Here is a 23,355-nt window from a genome sequence, read left to right as displayed (position 1 = left end):
AGAGTCGGAAGCAGCTCCAGGCTCCGAGCTGTCAGCACAGAGCCCGACGCGGGGCTCGAACTCACGAGCTGTGAGATCATGACCTGAGCCGAAGTCGGATGTTTAACCGACTAAGCCACTCAGGCGCCTGGCAAAGTCTGCATTTTATAGGACCTTTGCACCAGATGCTTCTTCTTTGGTGGTCAAACCCCATTTTTCTCTTTGCTAACTTGGGTTGGTTAAACGTGACCTCCCCCCCACCCCTCCGAAAATACAAAACATGGGAAACAAAAAACCATGATCAGTGCGTTTTCCCACAGCATGGACTTTCCTTTTCAGAAAAGGAACTTCGGGCCCTACTGAACTGGCAACCCAACGATGAGGGGGAGAGAGTCCCGCCCTTCGATTGCCCAACGGGCTGGGTTGTGGTAAGACCAAGACTCGGCCAGTTCCTGTCAACTCCAAGGATGTGGAGGAAATTTCATGAGAGACAAGGGAGCCTGCGGAGATGTTTAAAACCCGGGACCCTGGTGCCTTCACGTAGATGAATCTAAGTTTCCTTCTACGTCACCCACCACACGTAGTGACAGAGACACACACACCCAGGTGAAAGCACACACACCCAGCGTGCACACACCCTCTTCGTGGAAGGCTTCCTCATCTTCTCCTTCCCTCGGCGCTGGAGTCCCGGATTTCCCAGAGGAGCAGAACAGGACCAGTCAGAGTGGTAAGTGTCCCGGCCGAGAGGGGTGCAGAGTGGCTTTCTCACCACAGATGGCTCGGTGGCTGGATGCCTCCCGTTCTCCTACCACGTGGCCAGGATCATCTGGGTTTTTGGAACTGGAGGCTCCCAGCGTAAGAGACCTGGCAGAACTTGAAGGTGAAAAAGTCCCGGGTAGGATTTTGTCATAAGAAGAGAATAAAAGGCGATGCCAAATATTCAGATCAGGGCGCGAGTGTCAAGGGAAGGACAGGAGCTTGACTTTGCCGGTGTCCGTTTCTTTGAATCGCATAGGTTGGAAAAAGAAATAAGCACAGGGGAAGTAAAGCAAGAGATCGCTATGAAACACAAACGGGCTGGGAAACACTGGCTGTGCTCCCGGCTGCTCTGGCGATGTGGAAAGGCAGGATGTAATCCTCAGACCACCCCCCCACTCCCATCTTAATGTTCCTTGTAGATGTTCCTGAGGACACGGTGGGATCTTTCATTACCACAGAGGCTCAGTTATGGAAAGACTGCATGATTTTGCTGTGGAGGGATAGTCAGCCAATGTGGGGCATCCGATTTTCCTAGCATGAAGTGAGTACATGGCAATGGGCACTGCTGGTCAGTGGTGAGTAATGTGTTTGGGAGGAGGTGTACGTAAAACCGAGATGTCCCATGGCATTGGCTCGTGGTTCTCCTTGCTTGCTTCTGTTGCTACAGCTCTGTGAGAAAGCGACACGCTCCCTTTTCTTGGCGACTGATTCAACACCTTTTGATCACATTCATCACATTTTTCTCATTTTTTTTCCTCCAGGACTCACAGTTCTGATTCTGGCCTCTCCTGGGGTTTCAGGATAATTCTTTTTCTCATTCGTTCCTTTTTAGCTTATTGTTAAGCAGTGGGAGAGCCAATCACATGCCGTCTTGCAGTCCCTGGAAATCAACTTTCGTGTTTTCCAATCACCGGGCTTTTTGTGACACTCCTTGAGTGCAGAATGAGAAGTTCGCTTGACTAAGTTATCAAAAACAATAATTCAAGAGAAACATTTTTATTTAAATCTCCAGAGTCCTGCTCGTTTTTTCTTACTCTGCATAGATATTAGTGGTATTTATTCTATTACCAATAATAGAATAAAAAACAAATACATTTTTACTTCTCTAAATGTTTTCTTATTTAAGAAGACTGTCTATTAAACATGTGGCAAGCAAATCCAATACTTCATTAGACACTGCTAAATTACGATACCGAGTATGCTAGTTAAATAGAGGCTCAGAGCGGGCGCTAATCTGTGTTGTAATTTTGCACCTTGACCATTTTCCTAACTGGATGTCTCTTGAGCTCCAGGACAAAAGTTGAAAGTAGCAAAAACAATCTATTCTTCAGTTTTATTGTGAGAAACAAGCGGCAAGTGTTTAAGCTTCTGTCAGCCTAACAGGTTAATAAAAGATGAAGCGTTGATTTTGTGCAATTACCGCTGTGAAGCACTGTATACAGTGGCTCTCAACCGGGGGCTATTTTGCACCCCCAAGGGACATTGGTCGATCCCCGGAGATAGTTCCAGTTGTCATAACTGGGGGAAGGGACGCTGCCATCTTCTAGTCCGTAGAGGCCAAGGGCACTGTTAAGCATCCTGGAATGCACAGGACACTGCCCAACAGCAAATAATGATTCAGCCCAAAATATCACTAGTGGAAACACTGAAAATGCTACTATAATAAATGATTTTTCCAAGGAAACCAAAACTCAAGACTACATGACTGATATATAGGGATTCGATTTTTTAGCCCCTTTATTGATATATAATTCACATACCAAAAAAATGCACCTGTTTGGAAAGTGTATTTCAATGACTGCTAGTTTGTTTGGGCTTCTGCAATCACCACCATCAAGTTTACACTTTCCTCACCCCTCAGAAGTTACATTTTAATCCACATTAGTCATCACACCCCCAGCGCCTCCCACACCCAGCCTTGACAGCCACAGCTATGCTTGCTATCTGTATAGATTGGCCTTCTGTGCATTTTTTCATGTCAGTGGAATTATACAAGAGGTGACCTTCTGTGCTTGGTTTCTTTTACTTCGCACCATGTCATCAAGGTTCATACATGTTGTAGCATGTATCCATACTTCATCTCTTTTTATCGATGAATGATGTGGTGTATAAATAAACTTGATCTTCTTGTGCACTCCTCAGTGGATGGCATTCAGCTATTTTGACTAGCGTTGCTTGAACATTCATGTGCAAGTTTTCCTGGGAATGTATGTTTTCATTTCTCTTGGGTACTTACCCAGGAGTAGAATTACTCAATCTTGTAACTCCATGTTTCCCGCTTGGAGGAACAGCCAAGCTGTTTTCCAAACTAGTGCAACCACTTTGGACCACTCACAGTAATGTAGGAGGTTCCAATGTCTCCACATTCCATGTTTTTTGCATTATAATTATCGTACTGGGTGCCAAGTGGCCTCTTATTGTGGCTTTGATTTGCATTTCCCCAATGACTAAGGACACTGCAAGCATCTTTTCAATGTGCCCGTTGCCCCCATTTCCTCCCATTGTGTGGGTTGTCTTTTGACTTTGTTGGCAGTGTAATTTACAACTTAAAAGTTTTCAATTTTAGGGGCGCCTGAGTGGCTCAGTCCGTTGAGCATCCAACTTCAGCTCAGGTCATGATCTCACGGTCTGTGGGTTCAAGCCCCGTCAGCTGTGCTGACAGCTCAGAGCCTGGAGCCTGCTTTGGATTCTGTGTCTCCCTCTCTCTCTGCCCCTCCCCTGCTCATGCTCTGTCTCTCTCTGTCTCTCTCCAAAATAAATAAATAAACATTTTAAAAAGTTTTCAATTTTGATTAAGTTCCAATTTATCTATTTTTTTGTCTTTGGTTACTTGTGTTTTTTAAGTCATATTCATGGCTTTGCCTAACCTTAGGTCACAAAGGTTTACTTTCATGTCTCCTTTCAGGAACTGTATAATTTTGGCTCCTACATTTAGCTCTATAGTCTATTTTGAGTTAACTTTTTGTATAATGTAATGAAGGCATCCAACTTCATTCTTCCACAGTGGACCTCCAGTTGTGCTGGCCTCACTCTTTGAAAAGACTTTGCTGTCCCCATTGTATTGTCTTGGCGCCCTTGTTGAAATTAATTGATCACAAATGATAGAGTTATTTGGGACCTCAGTTCTATTTTATTGATCTGTCTGTCCCTATGGCTGTTCTACACTCTCTCATTTATTGTAGTTTTGTAATAAGTTTTGAAGCGTGAGCTTCTCGACTTTAATTCTTTTTCAAGCTTGTTTTAGCTATTCGCTATCCTTTGGATTTTCATATAAATTGACAATTTCTGAAAAACAGCTAGCTGAGATTTTCTTTTTAAAGTTTATTTAATTTGGGGGCACCTGGGTTGCTTAGTCGGTTAAGCGTCTGACTTTCGCTCAGGTCATGAACTCGCGGTTCGTGGGTTCGAGCCCCGCGTCGGGCTCTGTGCTGACTGCCAACTCAGAGCCTGGAGCCTGTTTCAGAGTCTGTGTCTCCCTCTCTCTCTGACCCTCCCCTGCTCACGCTCTCTCTCTCTCTCTCTCCTAGAAATAAAAAAATATATATATATGTAAAGTTTATTTATTTTTGAGAGAAAGAGAAAGCATGAGTGCATGCACATGCATGAGCTGGGGAGGAGCAGAGGGATAGGGAGAATCTTAAGCTGGCTTCACACCACAGCAGAGCCTGGCAGGGGGCTTGATCTCACCACCGTGAGGACATAACCTCAGCCGAAATCAAGTGGCTTAACTGACCGAGCCACCCATCCACCCATCAACCTATTTGTGTCATTGAATCTAAAGTTTACATCCTGTGGACAGCACAAAGTTGAATCACGTTTTCTTATCCAATCTAACAATTTCTGCCTTTGATTAGACCGTTTAATCCTTTCACATTTAATATTGTTATTGGTATGGTTGGATTTGTAGCTTCCATTTGACTTTTTGCTTTCTACATATCTCATGTCATATTTTGTTCCTCTGTTCCTCTTTACTACTTTCCTTTGCATTAAATGCATATTCTTAGTATAATATTTTAACTTCCTCCAGTGACTTTTGACTATATTTTGGAGTTATTTTCTTAGTGGCTTAGAGTAAGTTATTTTCTAGGGTTTATGGTATATGCCATAACTTCTCGAAATCACTTTAGACATGCTAACTTCATACCAGCGAGATATAGTAGCTTTTCTTACAAAGCTCCACCCTCTTCTTCCCTTTTTTGAAATACTATTGTTATACACATTATTTCTATGTTATAAACCCAAAAATAAATTGCTGTAATTATTACTTTACATAATTTTACCTATTTTAAGGAAGCTAAGATCAGAAAAGTGAGAGACTATATATCTAAAGGCTTTGTCGTAACAATCTTTTTGTTTCATTTCTTACTCTCTACATTTGTTCCTGTAGATTCAAGTTACCATGTGATATCATCTCCTCCCTGTAATATAGTTTTGTTCTTTTCCACCTCCTTTATGCCACCATAGTGGCATATATATATATATTACCTTAATGTATGTTATTAGCCCTGGACCATATTTTGAATAAACGTTCTACACGATATGACATGAAGTGACTAGTTATTGTGGTCTCGGTTCCACGTAGAGCATAAAGAAATACGCAAGTCAAACAACTTACTTTCAGCAAGATGTAACAATGACAAACTTAAGGGACATCAAGTCTTTGTGATCTCTCTGACAGACTGACTAAGGCTGGGTCTAAAGGTCTCTCATGAACGAGTGCTTCACAACTGGGAACTTTCTTTGAAAGGGCCAACGATCCTCTGAAACCATCACAACGGCTTCGATGTCTGACTTTCCCGTGGTTCCGTAGACCCAGCTTGAGTGGTGTCCTTGGTATTACTATAGAGTTCTTTCCTGCCTACATTAACATGTCCGCAAATATGAGTTTACGCATAAAGGCATCTGCTAGTTTGGAGAGCTGAGTAGTGAGTGACTGGTTTTTACAATGTTTCATATTTCTGAATTTTAAAATGTGTTTGGCATCCCAAGTCTGACAAGTTTGAGAATGAAATAAAATGCCAGGCTGGCTGCAAAGGTGTTTTCTGACTCATGAATAAGCCACGCAGGTAGAGGCAGTACCTGTCAGGCAGGTTGGGTGTGTTACTAGATCACTTTCTCCATGCTGCAGTGGAAGCTGATGTCCAGCTTCTCCACAAAAAGTAGTTTCCTGCTAAAATCCAGAAAGGCTGGGAGTTTAACTGAGACCTTCACTTTCCCAAAAATCAATATGGTCAGTGAATGGTGCCAGTAGATTTTATAGGTTTTGGGACACAGAGACTCTAGTTTGGGGCTTTTCTTTTTTTCTTTTTCTTTTTTTTTTTTTGAATGTTTATTTATTTTTGAGAGACAGAAAACAAGCAGAGGAGGGGCAGAGAGAGAGGGAGACACAGAATCCGAAGCAGGCTCCATGCTCTGAGCCATTAGCACAGAGCCCGACGCAGGGCTCGAATTCATGAGCCGTGAGATCATGACCTGAATTGAAGTTGAACGTTTAACCAGCTGAGCCTCTCATTGTCATTTCCTTTATGGCTCTTTAGCATGCTTGTGCTAACTCCTCCACTGGGTGGTAAGGGAAGGAAGCCTCTATTCTCTTCTCTTTGCACATCTAGCACATCAACAACAGAAGAACTGGTGCTCAATACGTGGTCTCCCTTGTTCCTGACACTTTGGTTCTCTTAGGTACCTTCACAGTATGACTGAGATATATGGGTGGCTTCCCAACAAAAATGCTTGGTTCTGAACCTCTCTCCACATTCTACTGTAGACCAATTTCCAGGCCATTTTCCAGCTATGAAAACAGGCTCTCTCTGTGAGCTTATGTAGGCTCCTTTCTCCCCAATGGAGTCTGGCCTGGAAAATATTCTGTGGCTGCTCTTAGTTCCAGGGGCCACTGTACTGAGAGTGACTTAGTTCTAGGTGTGGCTCAAGTATTTCGATATTCACCTGTTCACATCCGGGCACTAATTTCTACTTAGGGTGTCAAGACACAACTCAGTCACAGTTCTATACTTGGAACTGTCTTGAACAAGAAGCACCTGAACAAATTTGGCTTGTTTTTCATGACTCGAGAGGCCCAGAAGCAGGTGGCATAGGGATGGGGTGGGGATGGGGATAACTCACAATGTCACCAGGGACCCAGTACTTCTACTCAGCACAGGTGTGTGTCTCCACGTTGTAAGGGGGGGTGGCTGTTATACCACCAGCAGGAATAGGGAAAAGGGCAAGGGTAAAAGTGATACGTCCAGTTAAGTAAATTCTTATGAAGATGTCTTCCAGAAGCGGGTGGACCCCTCACCCAAAAGTGAGTTCAGGTGTTGATGCCGATGATACCATACATGCATCCACCAAGAGGGCGTGGAAAGATTTGCTACTGATGTAGTGAGGCTTTATGGGGTGAGCAGGGCAGTCTCCCAAGATGATCCCCAAATACCTTAAGACAGCAGAGAAAGGGGATTGCCTTGTACTTTATTAAGGGTAGGAGATGAAGCCAGAGGGAGAGTTGTTATGTGTGAGTAGGAGCTTGGGTTGAAACTTTCCACCACTGTCAAAGGAAGGGGCACCCAGGCTTTCTTCTCAGCTTCCTAGATGTGGAACAGAAGAGGGAGTGAGGTGGGGCTTGAAAGCAGTCAGGTATCAGAAATGGAGTCAGACTCCCTATTACACCATCTTGGTAATCTTCTGCTTATTTTTCATAAGCGGCTGAGACGTGTAGTGTTTTAGCTGCTATCATGGCGGCCTGACTATTCACGCAGAAAGCTTTGACGATGCTGGTTGAGTTAAGCAAGCCCCAATCTCTTCCTTCCTATTGTCTTGGCTCATCACCTATTGCAACATTCCCTCCTGCTGGTCTTCATTTGACATGAAAGTGATCCTGGCTATCCATCAAGATCAATGGTGTTCAGGCACTCTGCTCATTTTTGGTAGGTGACCAGGTCCAGTGGTGAACTATAGCAATTTGGGCTTTCCCAAGGCTCAGAGGAGCCATGAGGAAACTCTGACAAGTGGCTAACAGCTACCCTTTGGGCCAAAGCAGGACCCACAGTGTGTGTCCAGTATAAATACAAGCATATGAATACAGGCATCTTAAAGCTCAATCACGGTGATACCTCTTTTTGTTAATTGTGAAGACAAAATGAAAGTACGTTATTTAAAAATCAGTCTAATCCTGCTTCCAAGTTGAAGGCTGTCATGCTTTAAACTTGAAGGAGAAGTCCTCTGAAAGGTTATTCATAAAAGGAAGACATTTTTTTCCCAGTGAAAGGAAAAGAGGACAAAAAATGGAATAATTAGATAAAAGGGTTTTCCAATACTATATTGTCTAGAGTTTGGTATAGAGAAACAAGAGTGTAGGAGAAGAACGTTTCTCCCTTGGGCTCTCTAAAATTTCTTTACCTGCCCTTCCCTTACAAAGCATTTTTGTTCTCAGAGATCACTCCCTGGTTAAAGACACCCCTGTCATGGGAAAGGCAAGTCCCTTGGGAAGATCTGTAAGTTCAAGCCTTACCAGTGGGTTGGCAGCTGCGACCATGGGTGCCTAGGGTGTTTCTGGATGAAGGTGAACTTGCAGAAACAAGTGATTTCCCCCTGAACCCTAGCTATGGTCCCTGGCTTGCTCATACAGGAGGAAGAAAAGATCTATCCACGTGGAGCGGATGGAGAAGAACTCAGAACTAGTTTTTGTTTGTTTGTTTTTGTTTTTTGCTCATTTTCAATATTTCAAGGACCCAGATGTTCCTGGGGGTATGTTCACACTTGCTACTAAGAATTCAACCAGAAATCTCTTTGGTTTGACATTTACTTTACAACTTTGATATTTGTAGCCAATCCTCAGTTCCCACGAGATTGCTATCTGAACAGCCCAAGGTCACAGAGCCACCAAGCCAGAAAGTACACCAAATTTAATAGCCACCTAGGGCACTTGGTCAAAGCATCCTGCTTCGGAAGAGAACCCATGGGCAAACTACAGGACTCACTTGGCAAGGAATCTGAACACATGAGTTTTGAAAAACCTCTTCTGGGTCCTGATTCAATTTTATGTTTTTCCTCCCCCTGCCTCCTGCCCCGCCTTTCTTCTTTTGAAGAGCTTCAAACAAAAAGAATTTCCACTGTAGCTGGAAAAGTAGAAAAGGTACTTAACTCCAACCACATTTTTGGTACCCTATAAAAGCTAAATAAAAAATAATAGTTAAACAATGGATGAGGTACTGTGATGTGTAAGATCTTTGCAGGCTAATGAGCAAACCAAAGATAGGAAAAAAATCAGCTCCTCCAACGTTATCTCAAAATACAAATTAGAGATACGAGGGAAAGACCAGCACCTCCACTCACGGCCCAGGTCCATCTCTGGGTTCTCACTTCACCTCGAAATGGGAATAGCAAACATTCCATGTCTCTGCTTTGCTGTGACAGGATGACAGTGAAAAAAGGACATTTTTGCCATGACTTTATCATTTCATGCAGATGTTTGGCTCCCATCTCATGATCTTGTCAGCAAAACTGCACAAAAGCATTAGAACGAGAGTCTATGAGGTGTAGATTTGCACATATGAGTATTGTTTTTACTGCCTTTCCCTCCCAGGGCTTCTAGCTCTGGGATCCATGCCCTAGTCTCTCTCCTGGTTATGAAAAACTAGATACAGCACCCAGATTTACTAGTCATTTCTACCCCCCCTCGCCCTTGTATCTTCGAGGACCACTGTACTAAAATACACTTTATTGCAGTGATTGCTGCTTCTTGCCCTCTTTTTCGATGGCTATCAAGAAATGTAGACGCCCACCATGGCATTGCAGGTGGCTAACCTCTTGTGACCTCTAGATTTTTCAAAGTCTGCAAAAAGTTAAAACAATGGGGAGTTCTCAAAGGTCATCGAGTCTAGAGCTTCTTCAGAGAGCCCGATGACTGGATTGGATGCACACTGTCCAGTGTTCCTGGTTGAAAACGGTTAAAAAGTCGCTAGGAAGTTCTGAAAAGTCAAACACGGTTACGGTAACAAGTTAAGCATTAGCAAGGAAGTTTTTCTTGAGTGTGAGTCTTAATGCATGGTCTGGGCTTTACCAGTAACCTTACACCGGCTGTCTGTTTTCCTTTCAGAGACGGGTGGGAAGTCGTTGCCCAAATGCATCTGGGTTGTTGAATATCCATTATGTTACAGGGGACCTATTCTTTCTTCCAAAACAAGGATAATTTTTATGGAGTCTAAGTGAAAACAGGAACGTTTACTTTCTTATGGGTAAAGTTCTTGGAATATTACAAGGAGTGAGTACATTGCTTGACCAAATAACACTTAACCGAACATTGCTTTCACAACTGACTTCTCTTCAAAGGAAAAAAAAAAAAAGATTCAGAAATGCAAGCATTTGGTTTCTAAAACTTCAGAGTTTTCCTGGGGCTCAGTTTCTTGTCTTTATTTTTTTAATAATGTGTATTTTTGAGAGAGAGAGAGTAAATGAGTATGAGAGAGAGAGGGAGACATAGAAGCAGCTCCAGGCTCTGAGCTGTCAGCCCAACGCAGTGCTCAAACTCATGAACCGTGAGATCACGACCTGAGCTGACGTCAGATGCCCAACTGCCTGAGCCACCCAGGCACCAACCCCCTGGGGCTTGGTTTCTAGAAAGGCCCACCTCTGATCAAGGATCTCCATGGGCAACAGGTGGTACCAGCCATCAGGGTATTGCTCACAATAAAAGTTACACGTGTGCGTTATTATTGCTCTTGAATCTAACAAACACACCCCACATGGTTAATTTGTTCAAATGATTGAAAGATTCTCTGTGATTTACTGGAATTGATGAGTATGCAAATATAATTTAAAAAAAAGAAGCCCAGGAGAGAAAGCATCATGGAACATATTGTACCTTATTGTAAAATAAAAATAGCCTCGGACAGCCCTGGAATGTGTTCTAGCAGCCTAATCAGTCCTTTACTGTGGTTTTCCTGCCGGTCGGGGAGCCCTGCGTCACAGAGACTGGGTGCCAAGTGGCTGGTTTGCGTTTTGGTTAAGACATGTTTTTCTTGCTGAGAATGTTCAGGTCTGCCGTCTCCTCAAGTGTGAGGCAGCCAGGCCACCGTCCTAAGCAGTGGGGTGCTGCTTTCATTCCGGGTGGCTCATCGAAGACTGGGGTCTTGGAGCTCAGATCGCCAGCGGACAGTGGGAACCTGAAGCCTCTGCACTGAGCCCTGCTGCTCACCTCCCTGTCCCTGGCCAATAGCAGGGATGGGGGCGACCCACTGGCATTTCCAATTTGTACAAACGCAGTCGCTTTCCAGACCCAGACGCTGTGCTGCAAACAGCAGCTTAACAGCAGTGTGTACAGTTGAGGCAACTACCTCAATCAACTTAGGCAAAGCAGTGTGGGATTTTCACCCTCCGTGGATTATCCCGTGTTTTGTTTTTAGTCTAAACTTTTCAAGAATGACTTGGTCTCTTTTTTCCCTTGGTCCCCATGTTGAGTGTAAAACGCTCTCTTCTTTTTTTTTTTTTAATTTAAAAAAAATTTTATTTATTTTGGCAGGGAGGGGCAGAGAGAGAGAGAGAGAGACAGAGTCAGAAGCAGGCTCCAGTCTCTGAGCTGTCAGCTCAGAGCCCGATGCGGGGCTTGAACCCACGAACAGTAAGATCATGACCTGAGCTGAAGTCAGATGCTTAATTGACTGAGCCCGCGGGAGCCCCCACACCCTTTTCATCTGTCCAGGGAGGGATTATCCTCAACAGACACTTCAGTCCAGGCAGTCATGGCCACCTCCCTTGTGGGCTCTGGGCTCCTCTACCCAATGCTGTGTTCCCTGGCCATTTTGTTTGGTTCAGGCAAGACCCAAATGGTGCATTTTTCATGCTCTTTCTTGGTTCTTTACCCAAACAGAAAACGTAATCAGGGAGCCAGCCCTACTGTGGTTATGTGCTTCTCAGATCTACCCAAAGTCGCTTCTAAATATATGCTGTTCCCTCTGCTCCTTTTCTGATGCTTATTTCAGCCACATTGACCGTGATTTGAGAGATACCTGAGCACCAGGATTTCACATGGGGCTCCATGTGGAAAAGACACCTATCCTGCAAGCGTGCGCGCACACACACACGCACACACACGTGCACGAGCATGCACCCTTTGAGCCAAACCAAACAAACACCCAGGGCAAGGAGTTTAAAGAGAGAGGCCCCGTCAGTATTTGTTATCAGTGCCCAAGGAGCTTCCTTTCAAATTCTTACCATGCCTGCAGGCTCTACACGGTTTCTTCCCTAGCCCTCCTCATCCCCATGCCTCTCCTGCCCCACTGGCATCGTTATCCCCCTGCACACCCACAAATGCCCCCTCCCTTCTCCAGCCTCCACTCCAGGACTCTGTCTGCTTGGCCGACTCCTCCATCTCTGCCCATCTCAGTGCAAGACTACCCTCTTCAGTGACACATTCCCAGCCTCCCAGCCACCTCGTTGATCCCCGTGACCCTCACCTGCCTTCCTTGTCTTCTTTACCTCCTGATGAACGAGGCAGTCGTATGTTCACCTAGAAGCTGAAGGTGAAGAGGAAAGAAAATGGGACTGCGTGGAGGGTCCATTCTATTTACTGCTGTCTTCATAGCTGGTATAAGAGCACCTGGCCCATAGCGGAGGCGTCCTTCACCTTGGTGAATGTCAAATAAACCAACTTGTCAAGCCAAATCGTGCAGTGCACCAGGAGGAAACGAATAGTGGAAATTTAACTCACTGCTTCCGCATCTGGCTCTGTGACCTCAGCATGGTCTAGAAAGAAAGAAGGACCCAAGCCTGAGAGTCACTGAGTCAAGTCTTTAAGTAACAAATGGCCAACAATGGAAACGTGGCTAAAAGATCGGACTTAGCTCATGTCTAATTCAGAAACACTGAATGTCTCTCTCCCTTGTCTGCACAATCAGTGAGATTTGGGCTAAATTTTTAGGAAGTTAAGATATTGGATGGGTTCTCAAGCTACAAGGTTTTGGGACTATTTATCTTCTGACTTTTTCTATTGGACTGTAATTTTCTGAAGGGCAGGATTATAAAGTGAGCATTTTTTTTTATTATTGTATATTCCCAGGACAAACCTTGGACTTGATACTCAATAATTCCTTATTGGAAAGAACCCCTTTATTTCTGGACACTTCCTCTACTTCTTGTGACCAGGAAGTCTGTTTCAAGCGATACATTTTATACTGTTTGAACTGCTGAATCCAGGACTGGCAATTTATTTTTTTTCTCTGAAAGACCAGATAGTAAATATTTCCCATTGTGTGAGTCATACTTCCTTGTCTCAATTTTGTCACACCACCATTTTAGCATGAAGGTAGCCATAAATAATCTGTACTCCTGCGTTGCAATAAATCTTTATTTATAAAAATAGCATGTGGGCCGCATTTGACCTTAGGGCTATCGTTTGCTGTCTCCCGTGCTAGGCTATTCTTACCATAAAATAACCATTCCTAAAATGAACTGTTTGGTTCTCTTGTGTTGAATTGGATGTAAACTACATGAGATCATTTGCATTTGCATTTCTAGTCTTGTCCGTTTGTTACTTGAATAAAGACTTGCTCAGTGACTCCCAAGCTTGAGTCCTTCTTAATTTCCTTTTTAGAAGGTATGAAGCTTGACCCCTTTAAGAAATATACCGAGGCACCGCCTTCCCTTTTTTCTTCCCTTTTCTTTGAAATAATACCCCCTTTTGGTGACTATCCTGTTGGCACAAACTGAACCCGAGACAAAGCTCCTAACGCCGGCTCCCTAAGCTCTTTGTGGTCAAACTGGTTTCTCACCCACCAGACTCTGGGAGGAAGAGAGGAAAGACTGTACCAGATTAGATGTGTTTTGAGGTGGGATCAATATGTAATATAAACCAGACTGTACCTCCTTCATTCTCTCTGAGCCTAACAACAGCTAATTCTCGTATACAAATCGTACACAAGGGAGGCCAATGGGATGGACTTTGGTCCCTTAGCTGAGACCCTAAAAATATACCAGGAAAGCAGAGATGAGTTGACATTTCAGGCTTGGCACAGAAACCCGAACTGAACCAAACCTTAGGACCTGACCGTAGACCATTGTCTTTCTTCATCTGATGGTTACCAACCGCCCCTCCGCAAAGCTCTGTCTTCCACTTTGCTTCTGTCTGATATGGAACAGATTGGAGATTGTCTGTAGAACTTTTGACTCCCAGGGCCCCCAGGTCTCCAACTGCCCCCTCTAAAGAGATCTAACCCCAGCCAATAAAATCTTTACCTCTGGCTCCACTCCATTCCTGCACAACCCAGAGTTCAAAATGACTTAGGGAAGTGGGGGGAAGAGAACATTTTCTTTTGACTCCTGGAAAAGCTGTGTCCTGTCCCTGGCTCTCGGGACAATGGCACTGGTGGCTAATGAGACAGTGGGAATTTGTCTTATAACCTTTAAGGTATTTAGTCTGCAGAACTAACAGGAACCAGTAGGTACTCCAGACTAAGAACAACCTCTTTTCTTCTTAAGAAGAAGGCATCAAAGTAACCAGAGGGCCAACCGAGGGACTTGGATACATTGAAGGCAGATGACCACATGGACATGGTGGGTCTAAGATGTTCTTTTCTTCAGGGTTGGGAAAGGTTACAGGCGGCCCTCTCTGTGGCCACAGAAGGGGTTCTACAGGCACCACCATCACAAGGAAGGTCTGAAAACAGGAGGAATGGGGCGCCTGGGGGGGCTCAGTCAGTTAAGTGTCTGACTTCAGCTCAGGTCATGATCTCACGGTTTGTGGGTTCAAGCCCTGTGTCGGGCTCTGTGCTGACAGCTCAGAGCCTGGAGCTGCTTCAGATTCTGTGTCTCCCTCTCTCTCTGACCGTCTCCTGCTCACACTGTCTCTCTCTCTCTCAGAAATAAATAAAATGTTTAAAAAAATGAAAACAGGAGGAAGTCTCAGAGGGAGGCTCACTTGGAAGAGATGGTGGGCTGGAAACCGGACCTGGAAATCTGAGTTTACCTCACCCTGGTTCTGTGCCCTATACTCTCCTATGTCTGCCCCACCCTGGTTCTAAGTCTTGGTTTTAATCCCATCATCTCAGGATGGGAAACACAATATTGATGTCCAGACCTCTCCCCAGACCAACTAAATCACAATCCCTTGGCCATTTACAAAGTTTCTCTGGGTGATTCTAATGTGGAGTTGGGGTTGGGGAACACCATTCTATTTTATTATTGTCATGAGCTGAAAACACTACTGGAAGGAAGTTACTAAGGTTACCAGTTGCCTCACAGTCCCCTCACCTGAGAACCTCCTCATCTGAAACCAGGCTGTGAGATCACCTTATAAATGATTCCACTTATGTATTATTTTACAAATAATAGGAGAGGGCACCTGAGTAGCTCAAGTCAGTAAAGAGTCTGACTCTTGATTTCAGCTCAGGTCATGATCTCACCATTCATGACTTTGAACCCTATGTTGGGTTCTGTGTTGACAGCACAAAACCTGTTTGGGATTCTCTCTCTCTCTTTCTCTCTCTCTCTCTCACACACACATACACACACACACACACACACATTAAATAAATAACTAAACTTCTAAAATAAATAAATAAATAAATAAATAAATAGGGGCACTTGGGTGGCTCGGTTGGTTAAGCAACCGACCTTGGCTCTGGTTATGATCTCACTGTTTCCATGTTTGAGCCCCATGTTGGGCTCTGTGCTGACAGCTCAGACACTGCAGCCTGTTTTGGATTCTGTGTCTCCCTCTCTCCCTCTGCCCCTTCCCCGCTTGTGCGTGCTCGCTCTCTCAAAAATAGATAAACATTAAACAATAAATAAAATTAAAATTAAAAGATGGAGGATGTCTATAGCTAGAAATCAAACAGGACTCCAGTCTGATGTCATGTGTTCATTTGTGGCCATTTCTGATCTTCATGGTGTGATCCATTACTACAGCTCCATTAACCCTGAGGTGACTCACATGGGTGGCTATAAAATACAGTGAGTGATTCAGAGTGTGAGCTCTGAAGTGAGACGAATCTCAACTTGAGGCACCAATTTGTGCCTCAAATTACTAGCTATTTGGTCTTGGGCACATGACTTAACCTAAAACTTAGTTTTCTCATCTATAAAGTAGAAAGGATAATCCTTACCTCACAGACACTGATTTGTTTACAGAGGGGGTCAGGGAGAGAGGGAGAGAGAGAATCCCAAGCAAGCTCTGCACAATCAGCGTAGAACCTGACACAGAGCTTGAACTCACGAACTGTGAGATCATGACCTGAGCCAAAACCAAGAGTTAGACGCTCGACCAATAGAGCCGCCCAGGGGTCTCTGATTTGTTAATATAATAGTAAATGTACTATTAGCATAAATAACTTAATAGATAATAATAATTAAACAAGGTAATGGATATAATACACCTCAATCAAATTGCTGATCCATGGCAAGACTTCAACAAATGACAATTTTTCTCATGAAAACCAAAATGAATGGTGTGTCTGGGCCAGAGTCACAATGTCTTTTCTTATGGGATAATGGCTCAAGAAGAGGAATCAAGCCCATGAATCAAGTCTTGATTTTTCCTGCGCAGTGAACTCACTAAAATTTTCTTGTGTTGCCAAGTACAATCAGATCCAGGGGTATCAGTTACTTTCAGCTTACAGTGAGGACAAACTCTTGGAGGAATCTTTTTGCAGAATGCAGGCCAAAAATAAAAATTCCAGGGCTGCCTTTGATTTTCTTTGAATTCATAGCAACTCATGTGAGGGATGAGGATATTTCCATATTCCTTATTATCTGCTGGAGGTTAGGAGATGAGTTAAGGACCCCAAAGGGAGTGTTTCTATAGTCTTGGTTAAAATCAGTGTTAATCATTTAGGTAAAGTATGAACATCTCCAGTGCTTGATTTCAACTTAAAAAAAAAAAAAAAGTAGAAATATACCACAAAGCAAGTGGGATTCCAACATAATCTTTAGGAGGTAAATTATGTTTTATGTTGCCTTGCCTTGTGACCACAATACTGGCTACCTGGTCAATATGGTGCGTGTGTGTGTGTGTGTGTGTGTGTGTGTGTGTGTGTGTGTTGAAGGGGCATGTATTTACCTAGTTGTCTATCAGACTGATAGAACCAGTCCTACTCCACAAAATTTCACTTCCAGGACTAGCTCTTCACAATAGTATAAATGCATGTTTGAGAACCAAACTTGAACTTAGTCTTTCTGACAGGAGGCATTTTAAATTGGAAGCTATCCTGACCTTCAATTTAAAGAAAAACAGAAAGTTTCGTCAGAAAATCAGGAAATGAAGGACAGAGGGGTGGATGGATGGGTAGATAGACAGACAGAAGATAGATAGATAGATTTAATACAGTACACCATACTCCCAAGGCCCCCAAGGTCACTCCCACACTTAGCCTGTGGGTGGAAAGATGGTGTCACTATTGGCAGGTTTGTGATAGATTTTTTTTTAAATAAAGGAGTTTTTTAAATCTTTATTTATTTAAACAGAGAGAGAGAGTGGGGGGGAGGGGCAAGAGAGGGAGAGAGAGAGAATCCCAAGCAGGCTCTGTGCTGTCAGTTCAGAGCCTGACCAAGACCGTAAGATCATGACCTGAGCCGAAATCAAGAGTCAGAAGCTCAACCGACTGAGCCAGCCAGGTGCTCCTTTTAAAAAAATAAATACAACATCATTATTTGACATTGGGTGTCCTGACATTTGTTCATTACAGTTCCTTAGAGAACAAACCTAAAAATCAGAAAAAAAATTTCAAAAATAAATGATGGATGATTTATGAGGATCCTATTTACACATTGCAAAGACAGCCTCGGCGTCTCCCATGGGTGTTTCATCTTGTGCCAGTATCTCCATGCCTACCCATGTGCATCGTGAATACACACGTGGTTTTGCACAAACAACTGTAAAGAAGCTTTCCATTACTTGCCACTCACCTAACAAAATCAACACCTAACAAAACCAGATACGACCTTGCTGACGCAGTCTTCCCTCTTAACTGAAATTCCATCTCTAGGACTCAGTGAACTGACCAGCATTGCTACTTCCACATTTGGCCCCCTGCTGATCCTTCCCAAGTGGTTTCCATGCCACCAGCTTTCCCCCGTATATTTACTGCTTGTAGGAGCGCATTGCCTCACAGGGAACCGGGAGCACCGTCTGTGCACTCCCCACCCCATATCTCACTCCTCCTCACTTGCACACATAAGCAGGCTAGTTGTATCTGTGTTTGATTCAGTATCAGGCAGAGTCAACACATCAGCAGCAAACAAGAAACCGAAGGGGTGTTTGCGTAACGTCAGATATTGTTTTAGGTTCTATCACCAAGATTGGAGATAGATTCTCATGCTTGATTTCTGGGAACACCAATGTCCCATAAAAGTCAAGAAACAATGCTTAACTCAGTGGCACAAAGCATATAGCTTATCACTGCCATGCAAGGCACTTCAGGAAAACTGGCATGATAAAATTCATTTCCTGGGAACGAGCTAACGATGTCCTATTTATTCAAGTAATCTAAACTATTTGACTACTCAAGTGGTTTTTGATAAAGAAAACACAGAATGACACTCCGAAAACCCTCTCGGAAACTCTTAGACCCACATTGCTGTCCTCGGAAGAAGAAGCAGGGCTTCTGGAGAATGAAATCAATTGCAATATTTTAGGCCAGCTCACGGTCTCTGCCTGAGGACTGGTGAAAACACAGCGGATCTTTTTTTTTTTATGTTTTTATTTTTTTAANGTGCATGGTGTGAGAAAATGATCTAGTTTCATTCTTCTGCATGTTGCTGTCCAGTTCTCCCAACACCATCTGTTAAAAAGGCTGTCTTTTTTCCATTGGATATTCTTTCCTGCTTTGTCAAAGATTAGTTGGCTGTATACTTTTGGGTCCACTTCTGAGTTCTCAATTCTGTTCCATTGGTCTATGAAACACAGCAGATCTTAGAGAAGTCCAAGTATCCCACAATTGATCTGTCCCACAATTCATTTCAAACACAGAAAAGAAGAGAATCTAGGTATTAGAATGGGGATTCGCATAAGACCATTAGTGGGGGTGTGGGTTCAGGCAAAACAAGTGAGTATCCTGTCACAGTGGCCGAACGCAATGGGCAGGAAGAGTGTCTTGATACAAGCCACCTTCCCCATAGAACCCCACTCCCCTGGGGTCCCCTGACAGAACACTCATGGAACCAGACACATCCCTCTCCCTCATCTAAACTACGCACAACCCCAGGAGATAAATTTACTTCCCTTGTTTCACTAGCGCACAGACCAGCTCAGACGAATCAGTTAACTCACCCCCCAGTCATGCAGTCAGTACATCCTAGAATCAAATCCATGCCTAACAGAGACTAAACCTATACTTTCTTCCCATTCCAGTGTACTGTTTTGCCAGAAAGAAATCATATCACGGTTTGGCATTCTGAGGCAAGGATTACATTTTGGGTTTTTCTGTTGGTCTCCACACTGCAAAGTGAGAGCTGACGAGTAAGATAAGATACACCATTAAACAATTTGAAAAACAAACCATGACGCTGTTTGCCCAAGAGATCACTGTGAGTCTAAGCCGATAACCGTAGTGCTCCGGTTGGTATGTGTGCTCTGGTGGGTGATAGGTGCTATTTATTGACTGATAAACCATAAGGCGGTGCCTTTGGAATTGCCGCCGCCTAGTAAGTACACACAGATTTCAGAAGGGAAGTGAGCGAAGGCAAGTGTTCAGTGATTAGCAGAAATTTGACAATGGATGTAAGATGAAGAAGAGCAAGCTGTAAGTCAACGTTCCCTCTGGACGAGGGTGACCACAGCAGTGAACCGAAGCCACCGGGACAGAACAGATGACGGAGACATAAAATGCCCTCCAGCATGTGGCCAAAAATAAATGCATGAAGGGGGATTATCCCAAGGACTTATTTCTTTAGTGGGGGAGTAAGGCAAATCCGGTCATGCCATTTCCAGCCTGGGTAGGTCCTGTCAGTCATCGAGGGAGGTGAAGGAGGCACAGCCTGGCTTTCGGGAGCCCAAGTTTGTCTCAGAATTCTCCAAATTCTCTTCTTCAGGCTGGACCATCAAGGAGAAGGACAGTAAGAAAAAAAAAGCATCCTTTTATTTGCATTCTTTATCATCTCTTTGTTGTGCTGAGGACTCAGTAGTGTCTACAAGTACACTTGATAAGGTGAAACACCATGTGACAAGAGTGACCATGGACGGTCTTCCCTTTGAGCCCATTTTCTGTTTAACGTGTGCGTAGCTTTGGGTAGATCTGCACCTTCTCCAGGGGGTGTTTTCCTAAGCAGCACGGACCCTCTGCTGAGGTCGACAAAGAATAGATGGGTTTGCAGCTGATATTTATGTGTGCCTGATACCCTCTTTCTGCACTCCGACTACATCTTTGGTGTGAAGTCCTTTAGAGTTTATGACAGCTGGGCTGGGATTTTCATTTTGCCTAATTTAGCCAATTTGCATGGCTCAGTTTTTCCGCAATAACCAGAATATTTGGCAAAAGTCACAGTTCTGCGATGGGAAAGATCCAAAAGGAAAAACCCTAGCTGTTTACCCAATTTTGCTAATCATAAATGTCTAAAAGGGTCCTAAGTGCATTTATGTCATATAGAAAAAGGGGTACTGATGCAGAACCAGAATGTTTTGTGATGTTCTTCTGTGTGGCTATCAGAGTTGGGAGCTGTACGGGCTCATAGGGAAGTGATTCAGGATGCTCCAAAAGAGAGAGTTACAGCATAACAATGTCAATAACTGCTAAATCAAAAAAAAAAAAAAAAAAGCCAGAAAACAGGCAATGTGCACCCAGTGGACTGTGCCAGAGGCCAGGGACTGAACTTGGGAGAAGCAGAAAAGAGGTTCTGTGTGTGCTCAGGAACCAAAATCTACCATCTACCTTTCGTTGATGGGAATCCCCACCGTTCACTTAGTAGAAGTGGATCTCCGGTGAACCAGAAACAAATTGTGTGTATTTAACATGAGATATGAGGTTGCACCAACAATAGCTAAAGCAACAGAGTTCAACTTGAATAAGGCAAGGGGAAACTGGATCACCATTGGGTTCACGTCAGTGGGGCTTTGTACCTCACCAACACCCGAGCCTTGCCGCAGGTGGGGGCCTGGAATCAACAACTAGCTCTGGCAAAGTTTAAAAGAAGGTGTCTAGCCCCCCATGAAGAGTGGTGATCATTTCCTGTGTCTAACGTTGTAAGCACACATTTTCCCATGTGACCAAATTGCATCACACAAATGCCCTAGCAAAGGTCTGATTGGTGCTAACAAATTAGGACATCATGCCTCTGCTAACACTTTTATTTTCAAACTAAGTTTGAAAAATTTAGCAGTTGACTGCAAAAGATCTAAGGGGTTTTGCAGGATGTGAGACTTCCAGGGCTAAGTCCAGAGACTTTCCAGGGAAAGTCCAGAGACTTTCCCAGGGAGAATCATGGGAAACCCAGAAGATGGTTACTCATGCTCTAGAGGAATAACTTGGAGATTCCTTTCTGTTACGTAACTTTTGCATTTTGGGGTAATTTTTGTGCCGTCCCATTATTATTTTGTAAGTTTATTTATTCTGAGAGAGAGAGGGAAGAGTTGAGGAGGGTCAGAGAAAGAGAGAGAGAGAATCCCAAGCAGGCTCCTCATTGGCAGCACAGAGCCCGACGCAGGACTCAAACTCACAAACTGAGATCATGACCTGAGTCAAAACTAAGAGTCAGACACTTAAGTGAATGAGCCACCCAGGTGCCCCTTGTGCCATCCATTATAGAAGCACGTGAGAGGGGTGCCTGGGTGGCTTAGTCAGTTAAGCATCTAACTTCGGCTCAGGTCATGATCTCACAGTTTGTGGGTTCGAGCCCCGCGTCGGGCTCTGTGCTGACAGCTCAGAGCCTGGAGCCTGCTTCAGATCCTGTGTCTCCCTCTCTCTCTGCCCCCCATGTCCCACTCATGCTCTGTCTCTCTCTCTCTATCAAAAAAAATTCATAAACAAAAGAAGCGTATGAGAAAGCCCTCGTGTTTTCCTGAGGGAGGATTTTGTTGTTATTGTTGGGAATGATGGTCGGAAAATGGAGAAATCTCTCCAGTGACTGACCACAGGTTGCTCTCAGTCTCACCTGTTCCTCTGCTAAGAAACCTGAGGACAAGGAGACAGGTCACTGGAAATCTGCTAGAAGAGTGAACAGGGCAAATGACTTACTAGTTTGGAGGCTGTGCCCTATGGGATGGTCTAAAAATCAATAAATGAAATCAAGTTTAAGAACATATGACCAAGTAAATAATTCATTGAGGGCCATTCACCTGTTCTATGCAAGAAATCATCCTTCACAGTCTTTAGGGGTAACTGGCTTTGTCATAAAAGTTGGGAAAGCTTACCTACGAGGCCAGCTTTTCTATTGGGTTTACAGAAATACCATTACTTTGTCTTACCAAGTCTTTCTATACCTCGAGTAGTTGGCTTGTTAAGCTCCTTTTCAGAATTTGCTGCTGTTGGTAATTTCAAAGTTCTCTCAAGTCCTCCATGGAACACAACACAGCCACATTCCTTATCCTAAATGACATCCTCAAACTTGGCATGTTTGATCATGATTGTCTTCAACAGAAGAGGGCCAAACATGTATTTATCTGCTTCCCCAACTGTCTCAACCTCAATTAAGAAAAAAAATGGAGTGGGTTGTGAGCTCTGGGTTGAGGCAAGCTGGCATCAAGAAGAAGTTAATGCAACAGGGACCTTGTTTGGGCCATAGGGCGTGTTACGGGAAGGAGGAGCAGAGAGAGAAGGCTAGAACTGGTCACAATCCTTGAAAGGCAAAATAATACAGTTCTGAGAGATCCCTGTCCCTGCCAAGATGTTGAGTGTATTGTCAGTGAGCAGCCACTAAAGCTCCAAAAGCAAAGGGCAAGCTCTGGCAATGAGGGCTGGTGCCTGCTTCCACACTGAGTTAAATGCCTTGGGGACACTACTTTGCTTCTAGCCTGATCTGGCAAAGTGTGCACTAAGAGATCTTCTTATGCTTGAAACTTTGGAGAAATTATTCTTATCGTCCTATTAGCACTTTATCAGCTTGAAGCTCCAGGCCCATCAGCCAAATCTGGGGATAGAATGAGTTAAACAGTTTGCCCTCACATCCTGCCAGCCTCACACTGATACCCGCAGCTCTTTTTATACCAATACGAGCTCTGACATAGGTTTCTGCCATTTGAATAAATTATCTGGGGACAAACATAGTACAGCACAAGGCATGAGAAGCTGCAATGAGATGTTGGTGTAGATCCCGGATTTCAGGCTCTGTGGACATTGTGAAGGTCACTGTCCCTCTGGTCTTTGGAGTCTAAAGCCAAATATTAAGAAACTGGACAGGATGGCCTGTAAGCTCCTTTGAGCTGTAACTAAGACTTGCTGATACTTCTCCTTGCTTCCTTTCTGGAACATAACCTCTCCCTCAGAGCCACTCCATGAAGAGATGTCCGGTGGGGGAGGCAGGAGGGAACAAGGGGGAGACGAGGTGTTTACATGAACGGGATGGCTTGGAGAGCCGGTGGTGAGTTTCCCTGATAAAATGGGGTTTGTGGGGTCTGGAGCAAACTCACTTCTAATTGGTGACTGGAATGTCCGAATGGGAGGCAGAAAGGATGGAGAACAAATGTGAGCTTCAATCTCTTAG

General features: G+C 44.0%; 1 long non-coding RNA gene across 1 annotated transcript; it reads left to right on the top strand.

Annotated features, from left to right (window-relative positions):
• The first annotated feature begins 450 nt into the window (after positions 1 to 450).
• On the top strand, positions 451 to 13,273 carry LOC144232606 (uncharacterized). The gene is made up of 3 exons (XR_013335470.1): positions 451 to 706; positions 1,158 to 1,279; positions 12,060 to 13,273. It is a non-coding gene; the product is annotated as an uncharacterized LOC144232606 (long non-coding RNA).
• Positions 13,274 to 23,355: the final 10,082 nt, after the last annotated feature.

The sequence above is a fragment of the Crocuta crocuta genome, unplaced genomic scaffold, assembly GCF_008692635.1.
Source record: "Crocuta crocuta isolate KB4526 unplaced genomic scaffold, BGI_CrCroc_1.0 scaffold84, whole genome shotgun sequence".
Taxonomy (NCBI): Eukaryota; Metazoa; Chordata; class Mammalia; order Carnivora; family Hyaenidae; genus Crocuta; species Crocuta crocuta.
Note: the sequence above shows the minus strand (reverse complement) of the source record. Positions and strands in the feature narration are given on the sequence as shown.